At 41.5% G+C, this 15,952-nt stretch overlaps 1 long non-coding RNA gene across 1 annotated transcript; it reads right to left on the bottom strand.

Annotated features, from left to right (window-relative positions):
- Positions 1-514: 514 nt before the first annotated feature.
- LOC134158390 (uncharacterized) lies at positions 515-14,770 on the bottom strand. Its single transcript, XR_009962748.1, has 2 exons — positions 13,574-14,770; positions 515-2,363 (listed from the first exon to the last, which is right to left on the bottom strand). It is a non-coding gene; the product is annotated as an uncharacterized LOC134158390 (long non-coding RNA).
- Positions 14,771-15,952: the final 1,182 nt, after the last annotated feature.

Raw genomic sequence — 15,952 nt, 5'->3', positions numbered from 1 at the left:
TAACGAGAAATACCCACACAGGAGTAGCAGGCTGGGATTTTCAGTGGCCCACAACTTAAGGGACTTATAGATAACATTCTTCATAGATACATTCTTCAGATACACTGTCACAGGGTGAGTAGAATTGTCATATTCTATCAGGTTATTGTGTCCACAGTGAGCTATCAATACGGAATGAATTGCTTGATTGATAGAGACATACAGTAACATAAAAGTAGCTTTGTTTCTCCCCTGCTCTCTCTTCATTAACTTGCATTGTATTCTGTAGAAACCTTTCTATCTGCAGCCTCAAATTTAATATAAATAGCAATTGCTGTTCTGCTTCAGCTGAGGACAGTTGTTAATACATTGAAATTGCTGTTAAACAGCGCTATATCTTTGGTACCTAGTAGAAACAGAGCAATGAAAGTTATTTTTGAGGCGATTGTGGTTATATGGTGGATTAGCTAATGATTTTTCAGTGTCCATGTTTCAACTCCGCAGCTCATTCTAAGCGCCTATTATGATTTTTCGCCTTCTCTCTTCTCTAGGGGCCCTGGTATTTCTATTGTTACTCCTGGGATGGGAGGGGTGAGAGAAAAGATGTTCCTCAATAGCATTGATCTGTATTGCTCAAGTGTTGGCCGTCATGTCTGAGGATACCTTTTGCTTGTTAAAGTCAATAAATAAATGACTGTTGCCTGACCTAGTGTTCCATTTATTCTTTGGAAAAAATCTCCCAGTTGCCTTTTTAATTAAAACAGAAGAGAAGCCAAGCCTCTCTATACTTAAAAATTGAAGATCGATTACTAAAACTGTATATGCTGACTAGAATAGTAGTTAAGACATGCACTGAGATAAACCCCACTTCTGGTCTTGTGGTAGGCTTACTACAGCCAAATAAAGGGAGGCTCTTGTCTGCATCATGAATTTGTTAGTTTTGGAAGGCAATTTAAACTAATTCTCTGTATTTGGTGATGGAAGGCAGAGAGAGGGCTGTAACAAAACTTTAGCTTAATGGAGGATAGTAGCCTATGTGGGAAAGTCCATGTTGCTGCTCAGTGGTATGTGTTTGGTAGTCCTGTGCAGTACTGATTTGCTTTCTGATGGACTGTTGAAAGCCAGTTAGTTTAGACACTCTGGGTCGCAGGAAGTTGAAACGTCTGAGCTGTTTCACAAAATCATCAAAGCAGTACTTCTAAGCATTTACCAATTTATGGGTTTATCGTTCCTATGAGGAAGGGTTTTGTGTACTCTCATCATTTTGTGTGGATAGCTGAGAGATTAGTGGCCTAATCCTATCTAGATAGTTGGAGTTCTTGAAATTACCATTTTAACTTAACTTTGGCATGAGCATCACAAGGCACTGACATGTTTCTAGACACACTTCTTTTAGAAGAGCTCCTTCTACTGAATGCCTAAAAGGTGGACAGAAGTGGAGTCCTTAAACTAATCACACAGTGTCCTAACTTAGTCATTTCGGCATAAAATTCTTCTGTTAGTTTGACCAGATTTGGAGATTCAGAGTTCTGTCAGAAGCATTTAACAACATAAAAACAAATTAGGTGAAGTTTAATGAAACAGACTGTCCTGCTGATCCATGTAACGTTTCTGTTTTTTCGGAAGTGCTTTGTAAATGCAATGCTTTCCTGTCTTTTTCCTCTATGTGCAAGTGTTCAGAGAAATTTTAAAACGCTGTGTTTAAGTTCTAGACCTTTTTCAAAAAGGGAATGGTTGCACATTCAGGGGTATGTAACTGGAGCCTTCATGGGTAGCTGGTGATCCTGCAGACCACCTTTAGGAAGTATGTAAGTATTTTAGTTGCGAAGTGGCACTTGGAAGTGCCAGGTGCTGTATTTCAGCCATGAAGAAACTTGCATCATCAGTGACATTTAGCGACTGGCTGCTTCACACTTGAGCACAAGGTTTGGAGTGATCCCTAGGAGTGATACGTTCTGAGAGTGGTATGTCCATGTAACAGCTGGGGAGTTCAAGGTACATTAAGAAAATAAATTGGGAAGTTCTTAAAGAAGGCAGGTGCATCAGAAACAAACCCCAATGAATGATTAAAAATAAGTCACTTGAATAGTCACAGCTCCGCCTTCCCTTAGCTTTGTATAATTTCAGTTGTTACTTTCTGATGCTTCCCTATCCTTAACTGACCTTGGGCTAATTGCGTTTGTCAGCACAAGGTTGCCCTTGGTATTTTGTCTCTTCAAATGGCAAAGGCAGCTTTTTCTGAATGGAGACCCATGCGAATGAGATGCAGATACCTAAGGGGAATGCTAATGGAAGATTGTGCTAAAACAGCAGTGAAAGTTAAGTTGTTTCACTGCATTTTGCTCAACTCTTGAAAGTTTGAGTGGTATTTGGTCTGTTCAGAACTTCAGAAACAGAAAAGTGGAGAAATTGAGAAGGAATAGCAAGTAAATAAAGATCCATTATTAGAATAAATAACATAAATAATGCGAGTTACATTTCTAGTGGAATAGAAAAAGCTTTGGTAGTGTTTTGTTTGGTTTTTTTGGTACGTTCAGTTCTTGATTACTTTTTTAAAATGTAATTTCAGAAGGAGAAAATAAGATCACTTAAACGTTTAAGGGAGAGAGCATGGTTTAAAAGCAAAGCAGTTCTGCAATCCTAAGGTATACATTATGATACCAAAGTCTCCACAGCCCCAATGTTGATTAAATTTCTACTGAAATTACAGCAAATTTACACAACCCTAAAGAGATTACACAACTGAGAAACTAGTGGCCAGCCTGTGTTAGCTGTCAGCAAAAGATAAAGGGCAAAATAAGCTGAAATGTGAGGGAATCAAGTCTGTCCTGAATAAATTGCTTTTGACCTGGCTGCTTTACTGGACCTGTATTTTCACATGTATCACTGTATCTGAAGTAGAGCTGGGCAGCTGAGCACTGTCAGACTTAAAGCCACAAGGTAACCCACTGTGTCAATTTATATTAAATAAGTTAGTAAGCTTCTACATTTGAATCAAAGCACAAGAAGATACAGGAGCCTGTCTGTAAACAAGTCCAGTGGCAAGAACTCTGTCATCCTCCTAGCTAAAGGTTTATTATCATCCTTTTATTTGTAGGAAAACTTGACGAACACTTCCACTGTTGGTTAAATTGCCATATACGTAGCGATCAGGAGATGCACTAGAATGTTCAGCGCTGTTAGTTTTTTGTAAAGGCAAGAATTTTCTACTGCTGTTCTCTGTAATAGGGGTACTTTTTGCTTTATTCAGAAAGCCTGAACTTAACTGTAAAGGTGTTATTTGGCTAACTATAGCCAAGTTGCCTTGTCAGATTGCCACCAATTGCCTTCTCTAATGTCCAATTCTACATTTATAATAAATCAGAATGAAACAATCACAGCTTTCCCATAGAAAACAGACAAGGTGAGAAGCAAACTATTTTGTTACATTATTCCCTTTGTGATGAACCACACAAGGAGTTCTGTGGTTTTGTGATATGTAACAGGCTAGGACTTAAAAGCATTCGACTAGTAGGGCAAAATACTGCCTTATTCCAAGCCCCATTGAAGTGGTTATAAGTGAGTTCTGGTAAGAAATGGCTTAACCAACACCACATTTCAAACTTGTCAGTTGATACTAATTCGCCTTTTTTTTTTTTTTTTCCCAAATATGAATGGGAAAGTGTATTTGCATACCTGCTAAGATAAGGCTAAGCTGGTAATACAGATTCATGCTCAAAACAGAAACTTGAGTGCATGAGGCCATTTTGCTTCATTTCCATGCTGCATTTAAGTTACAGTGGTATAACTTGTAGGAATTGTTATATCGCTGTTTTGATTCTCGTTAAGAAAGAAATTTCAGACTTGGGGCCTTTAAAAACTGGAATTGTATTGAGTGATTTCAGGTATTAAGCTTTCTGATATGAATCTTCTAATAATGAACAATTTAATGGAAAGCAGTATAATTTCAGATGACAATACAGCAAGTGGAAGTACTGATCTTGTCAAAGTGCTCAGCCTATTTCTAAAATGAATAAAAAATGTTACTGTAGTTCCTCACAAAATAGAGGTTGTAGAACAAGAACTTGTGCCTTGTCTTGGGCCTAAGTTGGAAGGCCATTCTAAGCTTTGTTTAGAAGAATCAGAGTAAAATACCACAATCACAGAATGGTTTGGGTTGGAAGGGATCTGAAAGCTCATCCAGTTCCAACCCCCCTGCCACGGGCAGGGACACCTTCCACTAGACCAGGTTGCTCAAAGCCCTGTCCAACCTGGCCTTGAACACTGGCCAGGGATGAGACAGCCACAGCTTCTCTGGGCAACCCATTCCAGTGCCTCACCACCCTCACGGGAAAGAATTTCTTCTTGATAGCTAATCTACATCTACACTTCTTTCAGTTTAAAGCCATTCCCCCTCATCCTAGCCCTACATTCCCTTGTCAAAAGTCCCTCTCCAGATTTCTCATAGGCCCCCTTTTGGTACTGGAAGCTGCTCTAAGGTCTCCCTGGAGCCTTCTCTTCAGGCTGAACAAGCCCAACTCTCTCAGCCTGTCTTCATAGCAGAGGTGCTCCAGCCCTCTGGTCATCTTCATGGCCCTCCTCTGCACTCACTCCAACAGGTCCATGTCCTTATGTTGAGGCCCTAAACTGAACAGTACTCCACGTGGGATCTCACCAGTGGAGCAGAGGGGCCAGGATCATCTCCCTTGACCTGTTGGCTGCACTCCTTTGGATGCAGCCCAGCATATAGTTGGCTTTCTGGGCTGCAAGTGCACACTGCCAGATCATGTTGAGCTTTTAATCAACCAACACCTCCAGGTGTCATAAGGATCTGATTCCTTAAAACAACATGAGAAATCATAAGGATATTTATCTATGTCAGGAATATTCTGTAAGAAAGTGAAGGTGTGAACTCTTTAGCATGTTCCATAACCTGTGGAGATTAAGAAATTGATGTATGTATGTCAGTTGCATTGAGAATAACGAGAGACCAAAATTCTTTGCATGTGTAAGCAAGCCTTGACTGTCACTAGATTTATCCCCCCCCCCGTAAGGTTTTTAATCAACCGTCCAGTTACTGAGGGTACTTCTTTCATTGTTGCTCTTTCTGGGGTACACTTGGGGTAAATCTTGTAAGGTTACGGGATTTTCCTAGTTCCTTGAGGGTGTTTTTGCATTTAAGTATCATTTGTGTGTCAGTGCCAGATTTCCACCAGTAGGATAACTACTGCTTGTGTTGATGAGCTTCTGAAGTCTTTCAGAAAGTTTTGCCTGCTTCATCTGCCAGGGGAACAAGGTATGTGACAGTTTAAACTATAAAGTCATTCTGAGAGACAGCATCCAGAAGCTGTTTGTTGAGGTTGCCACATCATCTTACACAGATTTACAAATGTGTTACACTCAATCTGGAGAATTAGCAAGTCTCCAGCCAAGCATGGCATTCATGGTGAGAGGGTTCAGTGAGCTCTGACTCTGTTCCAAAGGCAGCAGGAGAGCATCCCTCATCATGTGAATGAAAGTCTACATCAACATTTCAGCTCATTTTAAAATAAGGGCTGAAGATAAAAATTCTGATACCCCTTTTCTTGGCATGGAGGGGGATCACATGGGATAAGCAGTCTGTCTGGCATCAAGGTGTTCCTGGACCTCGCGAGGCACTGGAACATGTTGCCTAGAGAAGTTGTGGCTGCCCCGTCCCAGGCTGGACAAAGCTTTGAGCCACCTGGTCTAGTGGAAGGTGTCACTGCCTGTGGCAAGGGATTGGAACTGGATGAGCTTTAAGGTCCTTTTGTGAGAAAGTGAAGTACTTCAATGTCCATTGCCTGGAGGAAGGGTGAGAGGAACTGAGATGGGTGGGAAGAGCTGAGATAAGACTCTTTAGGCCATTTTCTCAAGGATTGGTGTATGGAATTGCTTCCCATTATCCCAAGAATTGCTGCAGGCATGTGCAGTTGGAGAGGTGGTCCACCAGGAACATGTAATATGTGACATTAAGAACAGAGATACTCCCCCAACTCATTATAAAAAGGGGAAAAGTTAATCACCAGGTAGGACAACTCCAGAAGGACATCTTCCACAGGGACACCCACCTCTGATGGCTACTACAGGCTCTTGGGTACACTGCTCTGATACTGACTATGGACCCTGGAGGACTCCCGCCACCTCTGACAACAGCCACGGAGCCCAGGGACACCACTGGATCCACGGTGGTGACTACCTCTCTCTCTCTGCATCCTGGATTCTTGCTTCATTTCTGTCTTTTCTCTGATCTGTCCTCTCACTATCCCTTTTTTTATAATAATTTCCTTCTTTATAATAATTGACTTTTGGTAATAAACCAACTGACCAATTATGGTACTTGATGTTTGTGTCTTAATTTCACTTTTGGGATCACGAACGAAATGGGTCCAACACTGGGGTTTTCTTCAGTCAGACAGACCCTGTCACCTTTCCAACCCAAAACATTCTGTGGTTCTATGAAATGTACTATTTACATCAGTGGCAATAGGTACCAGCCTTTTAGATAAGGCTGAAGATTGCAAATTAAGATACAGCACCAGGGGAAGGCCTCATGAACTTGGCACCTCTACTGCTACTTTAATACTTCTTTATAAAGTGGTCATGCATCAGATGGAGATTGCTTGGCCTCAGCAGCCAGAGGTGAGGTGTGGGCCAGGAAGTCATAACGTGTGTGTAATGACTGCTGCAGGGTTATTCTGATACCAAGCAGCAGAGAAAGAGCATGCTTCCAGGAGGTTGTGTAAGGATAGATTTGGTTGTGGCTTTTTTGGCAGCTGGTTCTGTTAAATGACCACAGTGCTTCAGAAAGCTGGCAATAATTATTCAAAGATAGTGGATGTGGATAATGATAATAGGAATTAATTACAAGAGGCAGTTAGCTCTGTGGTAGTACAGATGCTGTTACGTAGTGGATGAAACACTTCCAGTGTTGAGTTGCAAGAGCCAGTTCCAGCAGCAGTTGAATGTAGTTGGTAACCCAAAGGCCAGATAAAAATTAAATTGTATCTCCAAGTAGATGTCACCCTTGGTGATGAAACTGCAAGGGGGGATCAGTGCCACACAGGTTTCAAGTAACTGATGTTAGAACACTTTTTTGGCTCTGTCAAGCCGCTGTCACGTTCACACTTCCATGATTACAGGGGCGTCTTAAAAGATCCAGCATTTCAAAACTATGTGGAAACAGCAGTAACGCTTCTCATCTGATGAATGCTTCAGTGTTAGTGCTGGATTCCCCTTTCTTGGTGGGGTGGTGCTTTAGGTCTCTAGATCCTAAAACATGTTAAGTAGTATGTAAAAAGCAGCCTGCAGCACAAATACTGCGTTCTTACAAAATTGAATGACTGATTCAGTTTATCACTGGTAACAATAGCCTTGTTCTGTATCAACAAGCATGGGAGATACTGACTGTGCCCTGTATTTCATAAAGCAATTAGACAATGCTTTTGGCATCATATATCTCTTTACAACAGCGCATCTGTCACATTTAGCAGATTGATGCATTCTATGCTATTCTTGGACCATGAATAAAGGGCTCTGCTTTATATGACTTTTTAAAAAAATGGATGATCCTCCTTGTCCGCAACAGCCCTATTTTTACCAGGTAAGAACAAGACAGCGGAAAACTTTACACCCAAATCTCAATTAAGGATTCTTTTCAGTGCTTTTATGTACTAAACCTTCCTGTTCCCTAGTAAGGTCTGACAAAGCCTTTGATCACGTAACATCTCCTCACTATCCCTCAAGCACTTTTAAATAGGTTGCAAACAACTACAACCAGCTCTCCACTATGTCTAACTATAGGTAGTTACTAGTTCAGACACTGTAAATGTTTGAGACATGCTGTGAATCAACCTGATAGCTGTTAAATTATGTTTACCTCCATTTAGCGTTACATTGTTTTCTTTCAACTTCTCTGTGGCTTTATACTTTGTATTTTCCAGGTTTCTTTAATAACTTTAACATCAACTCTGCAGTGATTTTTAGTTGGGTTCTGAGAAGCTTTTATGATCATTTTAAGCTTCTCAGAGTTTTCTCATTACTTGCTGGACAGAATGAAGAATCAGATAATCGGAGGCTGAGCAAAAATGGACTACTTTGATGTACCAGGATTTGTTGCAAACTAGGCAGGATTTATCTCGGCCTCTAGAACTTCCTAACAAAGGACACCTGTGTTGGACGTGTCCCATATTCTACACCTCACTAAAAAGATGTGATTTTTTAGAAGTAAAGCACAGTGGCAGTCTGTGGTTTGGTTTGTTGCAAAGGCTGTGACTGTTGACAATTAACAGGTGCCAGCGTACAGAACCAGAGCCTTGAGGCCACTGCTTTCACTGTTGAGCTGTCAGTCAGCAGAGACCCAGCGTTCTCCCAGGCAAGCCTGCGCAGGGGTCAGGGGTTAGCTCAGCCCCAGCTGATGATGCAGATGCAGTTGCCCTGTTTGGGTGGCTGAAAGTTTAATAATATGGATACAGCCATTGGCATGAGGCAGCTGGCCTCAGAAACAGCAGGCACTAGTACTGTTCAGTTTACTGATATGGGTAACATTCAGAATTGAGGAATACAAGTACTCTGTATACTGGAATTCAAAATGTTGTTGTCTGTAAATATACCATGACCTGCCCTTCTACACTGCTGGAAACATCCAACAGGGAATGAACTGAGAGGCACACACACCACCTCAGAGGGAGGATTAAAATCCAAGGGCACTGGCTGCTGGAAAACCTCAAAAATCGGGGATGGAGGATATGGGAACAACATGTTTACACTTAATCTGACAGAATCTTCGATGCACTGAGTAGACCATAAATCAAACTCAGCCAATTTCGTCACCCACAGCCATCAATTTTTAAATGCTTTCCTATAGCACAGGTAACTTCTGCAGGTTCATCTACTACTTTCTCACTTTCTCTCTAAACTCCTTGTTCACCCCTTGAAAACCCAACCTAGAAAAACCTGACAGCTAGCAGGCTCTGCAGGAAATTGTTTTGGTAATTTATTAGGCAACTCTTCTGTTTGCACAAAACATACTTTTCAGAATTCTCTGAAACTTAACTATGTCTTGAAATTTAAGCTTTGAGACATAAAGATTAAGTTCTGAGGAAAATGTGATTAGCAGGATCTATGTGATCCTTTCATTCCTCTTGCAGCTCAACAGTTCCCCCCCCCCCTTCTCAAACCCTATGATTTTTATGAATTGTGTTGGACTACATGGGAGAAACCATGTTTTCTACTTTTATTTCTCAAATTGTGGGAATTTGGTATTTTTCTTTCTTGCTCAGGTCTAGAACAAAGCAAACTCTGAAAACCTCAGCTTTGATTTCTAACATAAAAAACTTAAAACATGGCTCAGCTGCTTCTTAAGAACAAAAATACTCTGCATGCAAGCAAAAAGAATCTCAGTGTTTCTAGATAAGGACTTTGGAGGGTTCCAGCTCCTCAAATGCTGACAGGCAGGTCTGGCATGACTTGTATTTTAACTACGTGATTCAAAATTTAGTTGGATTTAGGTAGAAAGGTCAATGAATCCTACGCAGTCATTTCTCTTTTAAAGCACTTTCAAACATATATACAAAAAAAAAACCCTCAATAACATGGACGAAGTAAATGTAGCTTTATTATAACCATAACAACCAACTCTACAATTAGAACTATGTTAAAAATAAATGTCTCTGTATTTCTTTAAATGCTCAATCTAGTCTTTGTAAGATAATGTGTTTTCTTTACGTTAGTTGATTTTTAGTGTTACTCAGTGCTTTATGAGGACCTCGTGCTTGACCTCATGCTTGCCCTCGTGCTCACCAACAGGGAAGGGCTCGTTGGAAATGTGACTCTCCAGAGCAGCCTTGGATGCAGCGATCATGAGATGCTCGAATTTGAGATCCTCAGGACAGTGAAAAGAGCGTGCAGCAAGCTCACTGCCCTGGACTTCAAAAGAGCAGACTTTGGCCTCTTCAGGAACCTGCTTCGGAAGGTTCCATGGGATACAGCCCTAGAGGGCAGGGGGGCCCAAGAGTCTTGGTTGATATTCAAGGATGACCTGCTACAAGCTCAGGAGTGTTGCATCCCAACCAGAAGGAAGTGCAGCAGGAGGGCCAGGAGACCTCCTTGGATGGAAAAGGAGCTCCTGAGGAAAATTCAGATGAAAAAGGAGGCTTATAATAAGTGGAAGCAAGGACAGGTGGCCTGGGAAGAGTACAGGGATGTTGTCCGGGAAGCTAGGGACCACGTTAGGAAAGCTGAGGCCCAGTTAGAATTAAACTTAGCTAGAGGTATTAAAGATAACAGGAAGGGATTCTACAAGTACATAGCAAATAAAAAACAGACTAGGGAGAACGTAGGCCCCCTCAGGAAGCTCTCGGGAGAAAAGGTTACACAGGATTTGGAGAAGGCTGAGGTTCTGAATGACTTCTTTGCTTCGGTCTTCACTGGCAAAGGCTCTGACCTCACCACCCAAGTCTTGGAAGGCAGACCCAGGGACTGTGAGAATGAAGACCTTGTGCCCACTGTAGGAGAGGATCTGGTCTGAGACCATCTTAAAAATCTGAACATGCACAAGTCCATGGGACCTGATGAAATCCATCCACAGGTGCTGAAGGAGCTGGCGAATGAAGTTGCTGACACTGGCCATCATATTTGAGAAATCATGGCAGTCAGGTGAAGTTCCTGATGACTGGAAAAAGGGAAATCTAACCCCCATTTTCAAGAAGGGGAAAATGGATGACCCAGGGAATTACAGAGCAGTCAGTCTCACCTCTGTGCCTGGCAAAATCTTGGAGCAGATTCTCCTGGAAGGCATGCTAAGGCACATGAAAAACAACAAGGTGCTTGGTGACAGCCAGCATGGCTTCACTAAGGGCAAATCCTGCATGACCAATTTGGTGGCTTTCTATGATGGGGCTACAGAACTGATGGACAGGGGTAGAGCAGTTGATGTCATCTACCTGGACTTGTGCAAAGCGTTTGACACTGTCCCACACGACATCCTTGTCTCTAAATTGGAGAGACATCAATTTGATGGATGGACCACTTGGTGGATAAAGAACTGGCTGGATGGCCGCACACAAAGAGTTGTGGTCAATGGCTCAGTGTCCGGCTGGAGACCAGTAACGAGTGGTGTCCCTCAGGGATGGGTGTTGGGACTGGTCTTGTTCAACATCTTTGTCGCTGACATGGACAGTGGGATTGAGTGTGCCCTCAGCAAGTTTGCTGATGACACCAAGCTGTGTGGTTTGGTTGATACCCTGGAGGGAAGGAATGCCATCCAGAGGGACCTCAACATGCTTGTGAGGTGGGCACATGCCAGCCTCATGAAGTTTAACCATGCCAAGTGCAAGGTCCTGCACCTGGGTCAGAACAATCCCAGGCACAGCTACAGGTTGGGCAGAGAAGAGATTCAGAGCAGCCCTGTGGAGAAGGACTTGGGGGTGTTGGTTGATGAGAAAATGAACATGAGCTGGCTTCAGTGTGCGCTTGCAGCCCAGAAAGCCAACCGTATCCTGGGCTGCATCAAAAGGAGCGTGACCAGCAGGTCGAAGGAGGTGATCCTGCCCCTTTACTCTGCTCTTGTGAGACCTCACCTGGAGTATTGTGTGCAGTTCTGGTGTCCTCAGCATAAAAAGGACATGGAACTGTTGGAACAAGTCCAGAGGAGGCCACGAGGATGATCAGGGGACTGGAGCACCTCCTGTATGAAGACAGGGTGAGGAAGTTGGGGCTGTTCAGCCTGGAGAAGAGAAGGCTGTGTGGAGACCTCATAGCAGCCTTCCAGTATCTGAAGGGGGCCTATAGGGATGCTGGAGAGGGACTCTTCATTAGGGACTGTAGTGACAGGACAAGGGGTAACGGATTAAAACTTAAACAGGGGAAGTTTAGACTGGATATAAGAAGGAAATTCTTTCCTGTTAGGGTGGTGAGGCACTGGAATGGGTTGCCCAGGGAGGTTGTGAATGCTCCATCCCTGGCAGTGTTCAAGACCGGGTTGGACGAGGCCTTGGGTGATATGATTTAGTGTAAGGTGTCCCTGCCAATGCAGGGGGTTTGGAACTAGATGATCTTAATGTCCTTTCCAACCCTAAATATTCTATGATTCTATGATTCTATGACCTGACAAAAGGCAATTAGTCAAACTTGATGCTGAAAGATCAAGTTCAATTCGTTTTTTCTTTGATCTCAGAAGTCTGAGCTTCAATAAAATGCACACATGTGGAAACTAGCAGTTTGCTAATACACCAGAGCTTGTTGCAAGAACACTTACCAATGCAAAGGTGACCCAGTGCTGGGTGAGAATCTGTATAATAGTGTAACTAAAATAACCTTCACATAATTTTACTGTTCATAATTGTCGTGGTTTAAACCCAGTCAGGTAACTCGTTCGCTCACTTCCCCCCCTTTTGTTGCCCTCCCCCTGCTCTCGGAGGGACGGAGAGGAGAATCAAAAGAATGCAACTCCCACGGGTTGAGATAAGAACAGTTTAGTAACTAAGGTATAACACAAATCACTACTGCTACCACCAATGATAATAATGATAAAGGAAATAACAAGGGAAGAGAATACATCATCTCACCACCAGCCGACCGATAAGCCCGACCAAGCACCGACCCATACCTCCTCCAACCCTGCCGTCTCCCAGCCCTTCCGGCTAACTCCCAGTTACCCCCCCAGGCATGACGTGCTGTGGTATGGAATACCTCTTTGGTCAGTTTGGGTCAGGTGTCCTGTCTCTGCTTCCTCCCGGCTTCCCCTCCTCCCTGGCAGAGCATGAGGCTCACAAAGTCCTTGGCCAAACCAAAACATCGCTATCAGTTCTGTTCCCAGGCCAAAAGTCAAAACACTGCACTGCACCAGCTACCAAGAAGGAGAAAAATGACTGCTACTGCTGAACCCAGGACAATAATGTAGACACTTAATTCTCCAACAGTAGAAGTTTCTGGGCATCAAGAAGGTTCCCGAACATGTGCAAAGCTACCTGTTCTGGCTAGCTTGCAATCCACAAATCTGCTTATCTCACTTGCATGCTCCACATTCAGAGCACTCTTACCAGACTAGGTCCCAACTAAAGTGGCGGTTGTGCCTTTAGTCTATCAACTTTCTAGTTTTCATCTACTCTGATGCACAGGGGGATCCAACTTCAGCTCAAATTCTTCTACAGGGAAGGGAAAACAGTATTTTGTACCTCTGAAGAGAATGAACTAGCCACCTGGGTAAATACACTTGAAAGACCCTTCCTCTTAGTCTCTGTTAAATAAGCTGCTCCACTCTGCATGGGAAAACTATACATTAGTTGAGTTTCACTCATTAGGTGTGTTTCAGGTTCACTCATTAGTGTGATCACTCATTAGGAGTGATCACAGTCTTTTAATCTTGCAGTAGGTCCTCACCTGGGAAAAGGGAGGTGCCTGTGCCAATCTCCATCTTTTATTAAAAAGAAGGAAGCAAACAAAAACCAGCATCACATATATGCAAGGTCATTTCTGGTCTAATCACACTTCTTGTCTTGGGTACTCTAAAACCTGTAAAATCAAGAGGTTGATTCTATGATTTTGTATCAGTGGTTATCTTACACAATTTAGCTCTCAGTTAGCATGCCACACCTACCTGGCACACCAAAATTCTTCTACAGTTTCTCTGGGGAAACTGAAAAATACAAAATAATCCTTTCAGGGCACCAAGTAGAAGCTATAGAGGAATACAAAATATTGAGAAATCTGGATCAGCAACGCAGTATTTTCTCAGAAGACTGAACAATAAATGGAGATCAGAATCTCAGTGATGTGTATTTCATGGATGATTGACAAATCACATATGCTGCACAAAGTAGGCACTGTCAGCCAAATGGTTCAATGCTAACAGCACTAAAATCTTTCCTGTAAGTGCAAATATTGGTACTACTCTCACTGCATTATTGCTATTTTGGGGAAAGCAGATATTCCAAATACACAGACATAAAAAATACTTCGCAGCTCTAAATGAAATCAAACAGTAGAAGGAAACACTTGGGAAAAGCTAAGGATTGTCTTAAAGCTAGCAACAAGGCTGTGCTGGATCAGACTAATGATCTTTCAGGAGTCTTACCTATAGAAGTGTCAGTTCTTCTGGAAACTGCTGAAATCCTTGCTTTAGTGGTTTCTGAGGAAAAAGTAAGGCTGGGATGGCTGTATTTTGTGATGGGGAAAAACATAATTTTTAATTTGAAATTGTTCAACTACTCCAGTTCTTGAAGTGTGTCCTAGAGTTTATGAAGATCCTGATTTATCTTCTCTGAAACAGGGATATTTTGCATGCCATAAATATTACCTCCACCAAATATTTTATTCCATTTCCCTTGGTCCTTAATCCTATTCCTAGAGTATGTTTTTCTTGTTCCTAATATTTTCCTTATGCATCTCTGAACTCTTATTCTCTGGAGATACAGTGAAGGACTCAACGTTGTATTCCAACAGAAGATGTATCATTATTTTGTTTGACTGGTTTAATGTTAAGAGTTCTAGACAAAAATTACCATATTCTCAATGTTGATTCTGTAATAAATAGAATGGTGGTTTTAAATTATTTACTACCAACTATCCGATACAGCTTTTTTTCTTACACTGGTTTAGAAGCCCAGAAGGAACATGACCGACTCGTATTATTTCTTCCAATAGATTATTTTGAATGTAATATCATGAATTTTTACCTACATGGTTCGGCTCATCTCTTCTCTGGGAAGATCTCTCTGGTATTTCTTATGGCCTCCTCTGGTTTTATCTAAATTGCACAATAAGTAAACACTGAAATATTCTTCCTTCAGCCTTTCCTGTAATTACACATTAACAAGTGTATCAGACTGTATCTCTGATAACAGTACAACAGAATCTCTCAAGTTATTACATAGATGTATATCTTTAATAGTCCACTGCATTACCTTCAGTTAAATTCCAAGTTTATACCAAAGCTACTGATAACCAGCCCTGTTCTGAAAAGTCAGATAAATAACCCCTCATCTATATTTCGAAAAGCTGCATTTCTAACCATCTACTATTGTAACAAAAAAAAAATAATCAATCCAAACCCCAAATCACAAGTGGCCCTCAAACTGGGTTAAACAGAAATCCAAAGAAACATTAAAGAAACATTAAGATAGTCACTGAAGGACACTATTAAATTGTTTCTTATGAAACTTCATAATTTATCAATACACATAACATCTGTCACATAAGACTTAAAATAAGTCTTCTCGGACTTAGAACTCTAACATGAAACCAGTAAAACATACCAATGATACACCTCATTTTGAGAATCTTTCGCTCCACGGAGGTTGCCTTTGCATACTGGAATACCTTACCAGGAAGTACAGTAATAGCGAGCATCTTCAAAAGTTTTCTAGAAGCAATAATCTAAGAAAATAATGATCAATATACAAAGCCACATTGTAAACATTCTTTTTTCTGCTCCTATTTTTATAATGGAGCAGCCCTCCTCTTAAAATTATTTTTTTGAAAGCTCTGCTTAAAAAAAAAACCCACATAATCCTGAGAATTCTCAGAAAACTTTGGACATCAAATGGATGTGAAACTGAACATGGCAAATATCCAAGATTCTCTGTGAAGAAAGGCCCAATAGCAAACAATTAAGCACAGCAGTTCAATCATTTTCTCAAAATTCTCAGGATAATTAGGGAATGTATTCAGCACAGAAAATTGTACTGTCAAACTAATCCAGTAAATTTAATCGAAGGTCTTTCACCAAATACAGGAGCACAAATTCAATTGCTTTAAAACAAAACAAAGCAAATCCCAAACAAAACCCCACCATAAACCAGTAGAATTCCTTTATTCAGTAGGAATTACGTAGGCCTAATTTTCAGTTTCTCTTTGTAAGGGAAGTTTTTTGTACTGAAAGATATAATAGTGAAACTGAAAGAGCACCAAGGCTGGTTCAATTCATGTTTATTTGGGTAACAACATACTAAAGAGATTTTTTAGGGTTATTGGATGA

The sequence above is a fragment of the Pezoporus occidentalis genome, unplaced genomic scaffold (assembly GCF_034315485.1).
Source record: "Pezoporus occidentalis ecotype Australia unplaced genomic scaffold, CSIRO_AGI_Poc_V1 ctg13, whole genome shotgun sequence".
In the NCBI taxonomy this organism is placed as follows: Eukaryota; Metazoa; Chordata; class Aves; order Psittaciformes; family Psittacidae; genus Pezoporus; species Pezoporus occidentalis.
This window is presented reverse-complemented; position numbering and strand designations above follow the sequence as displayed.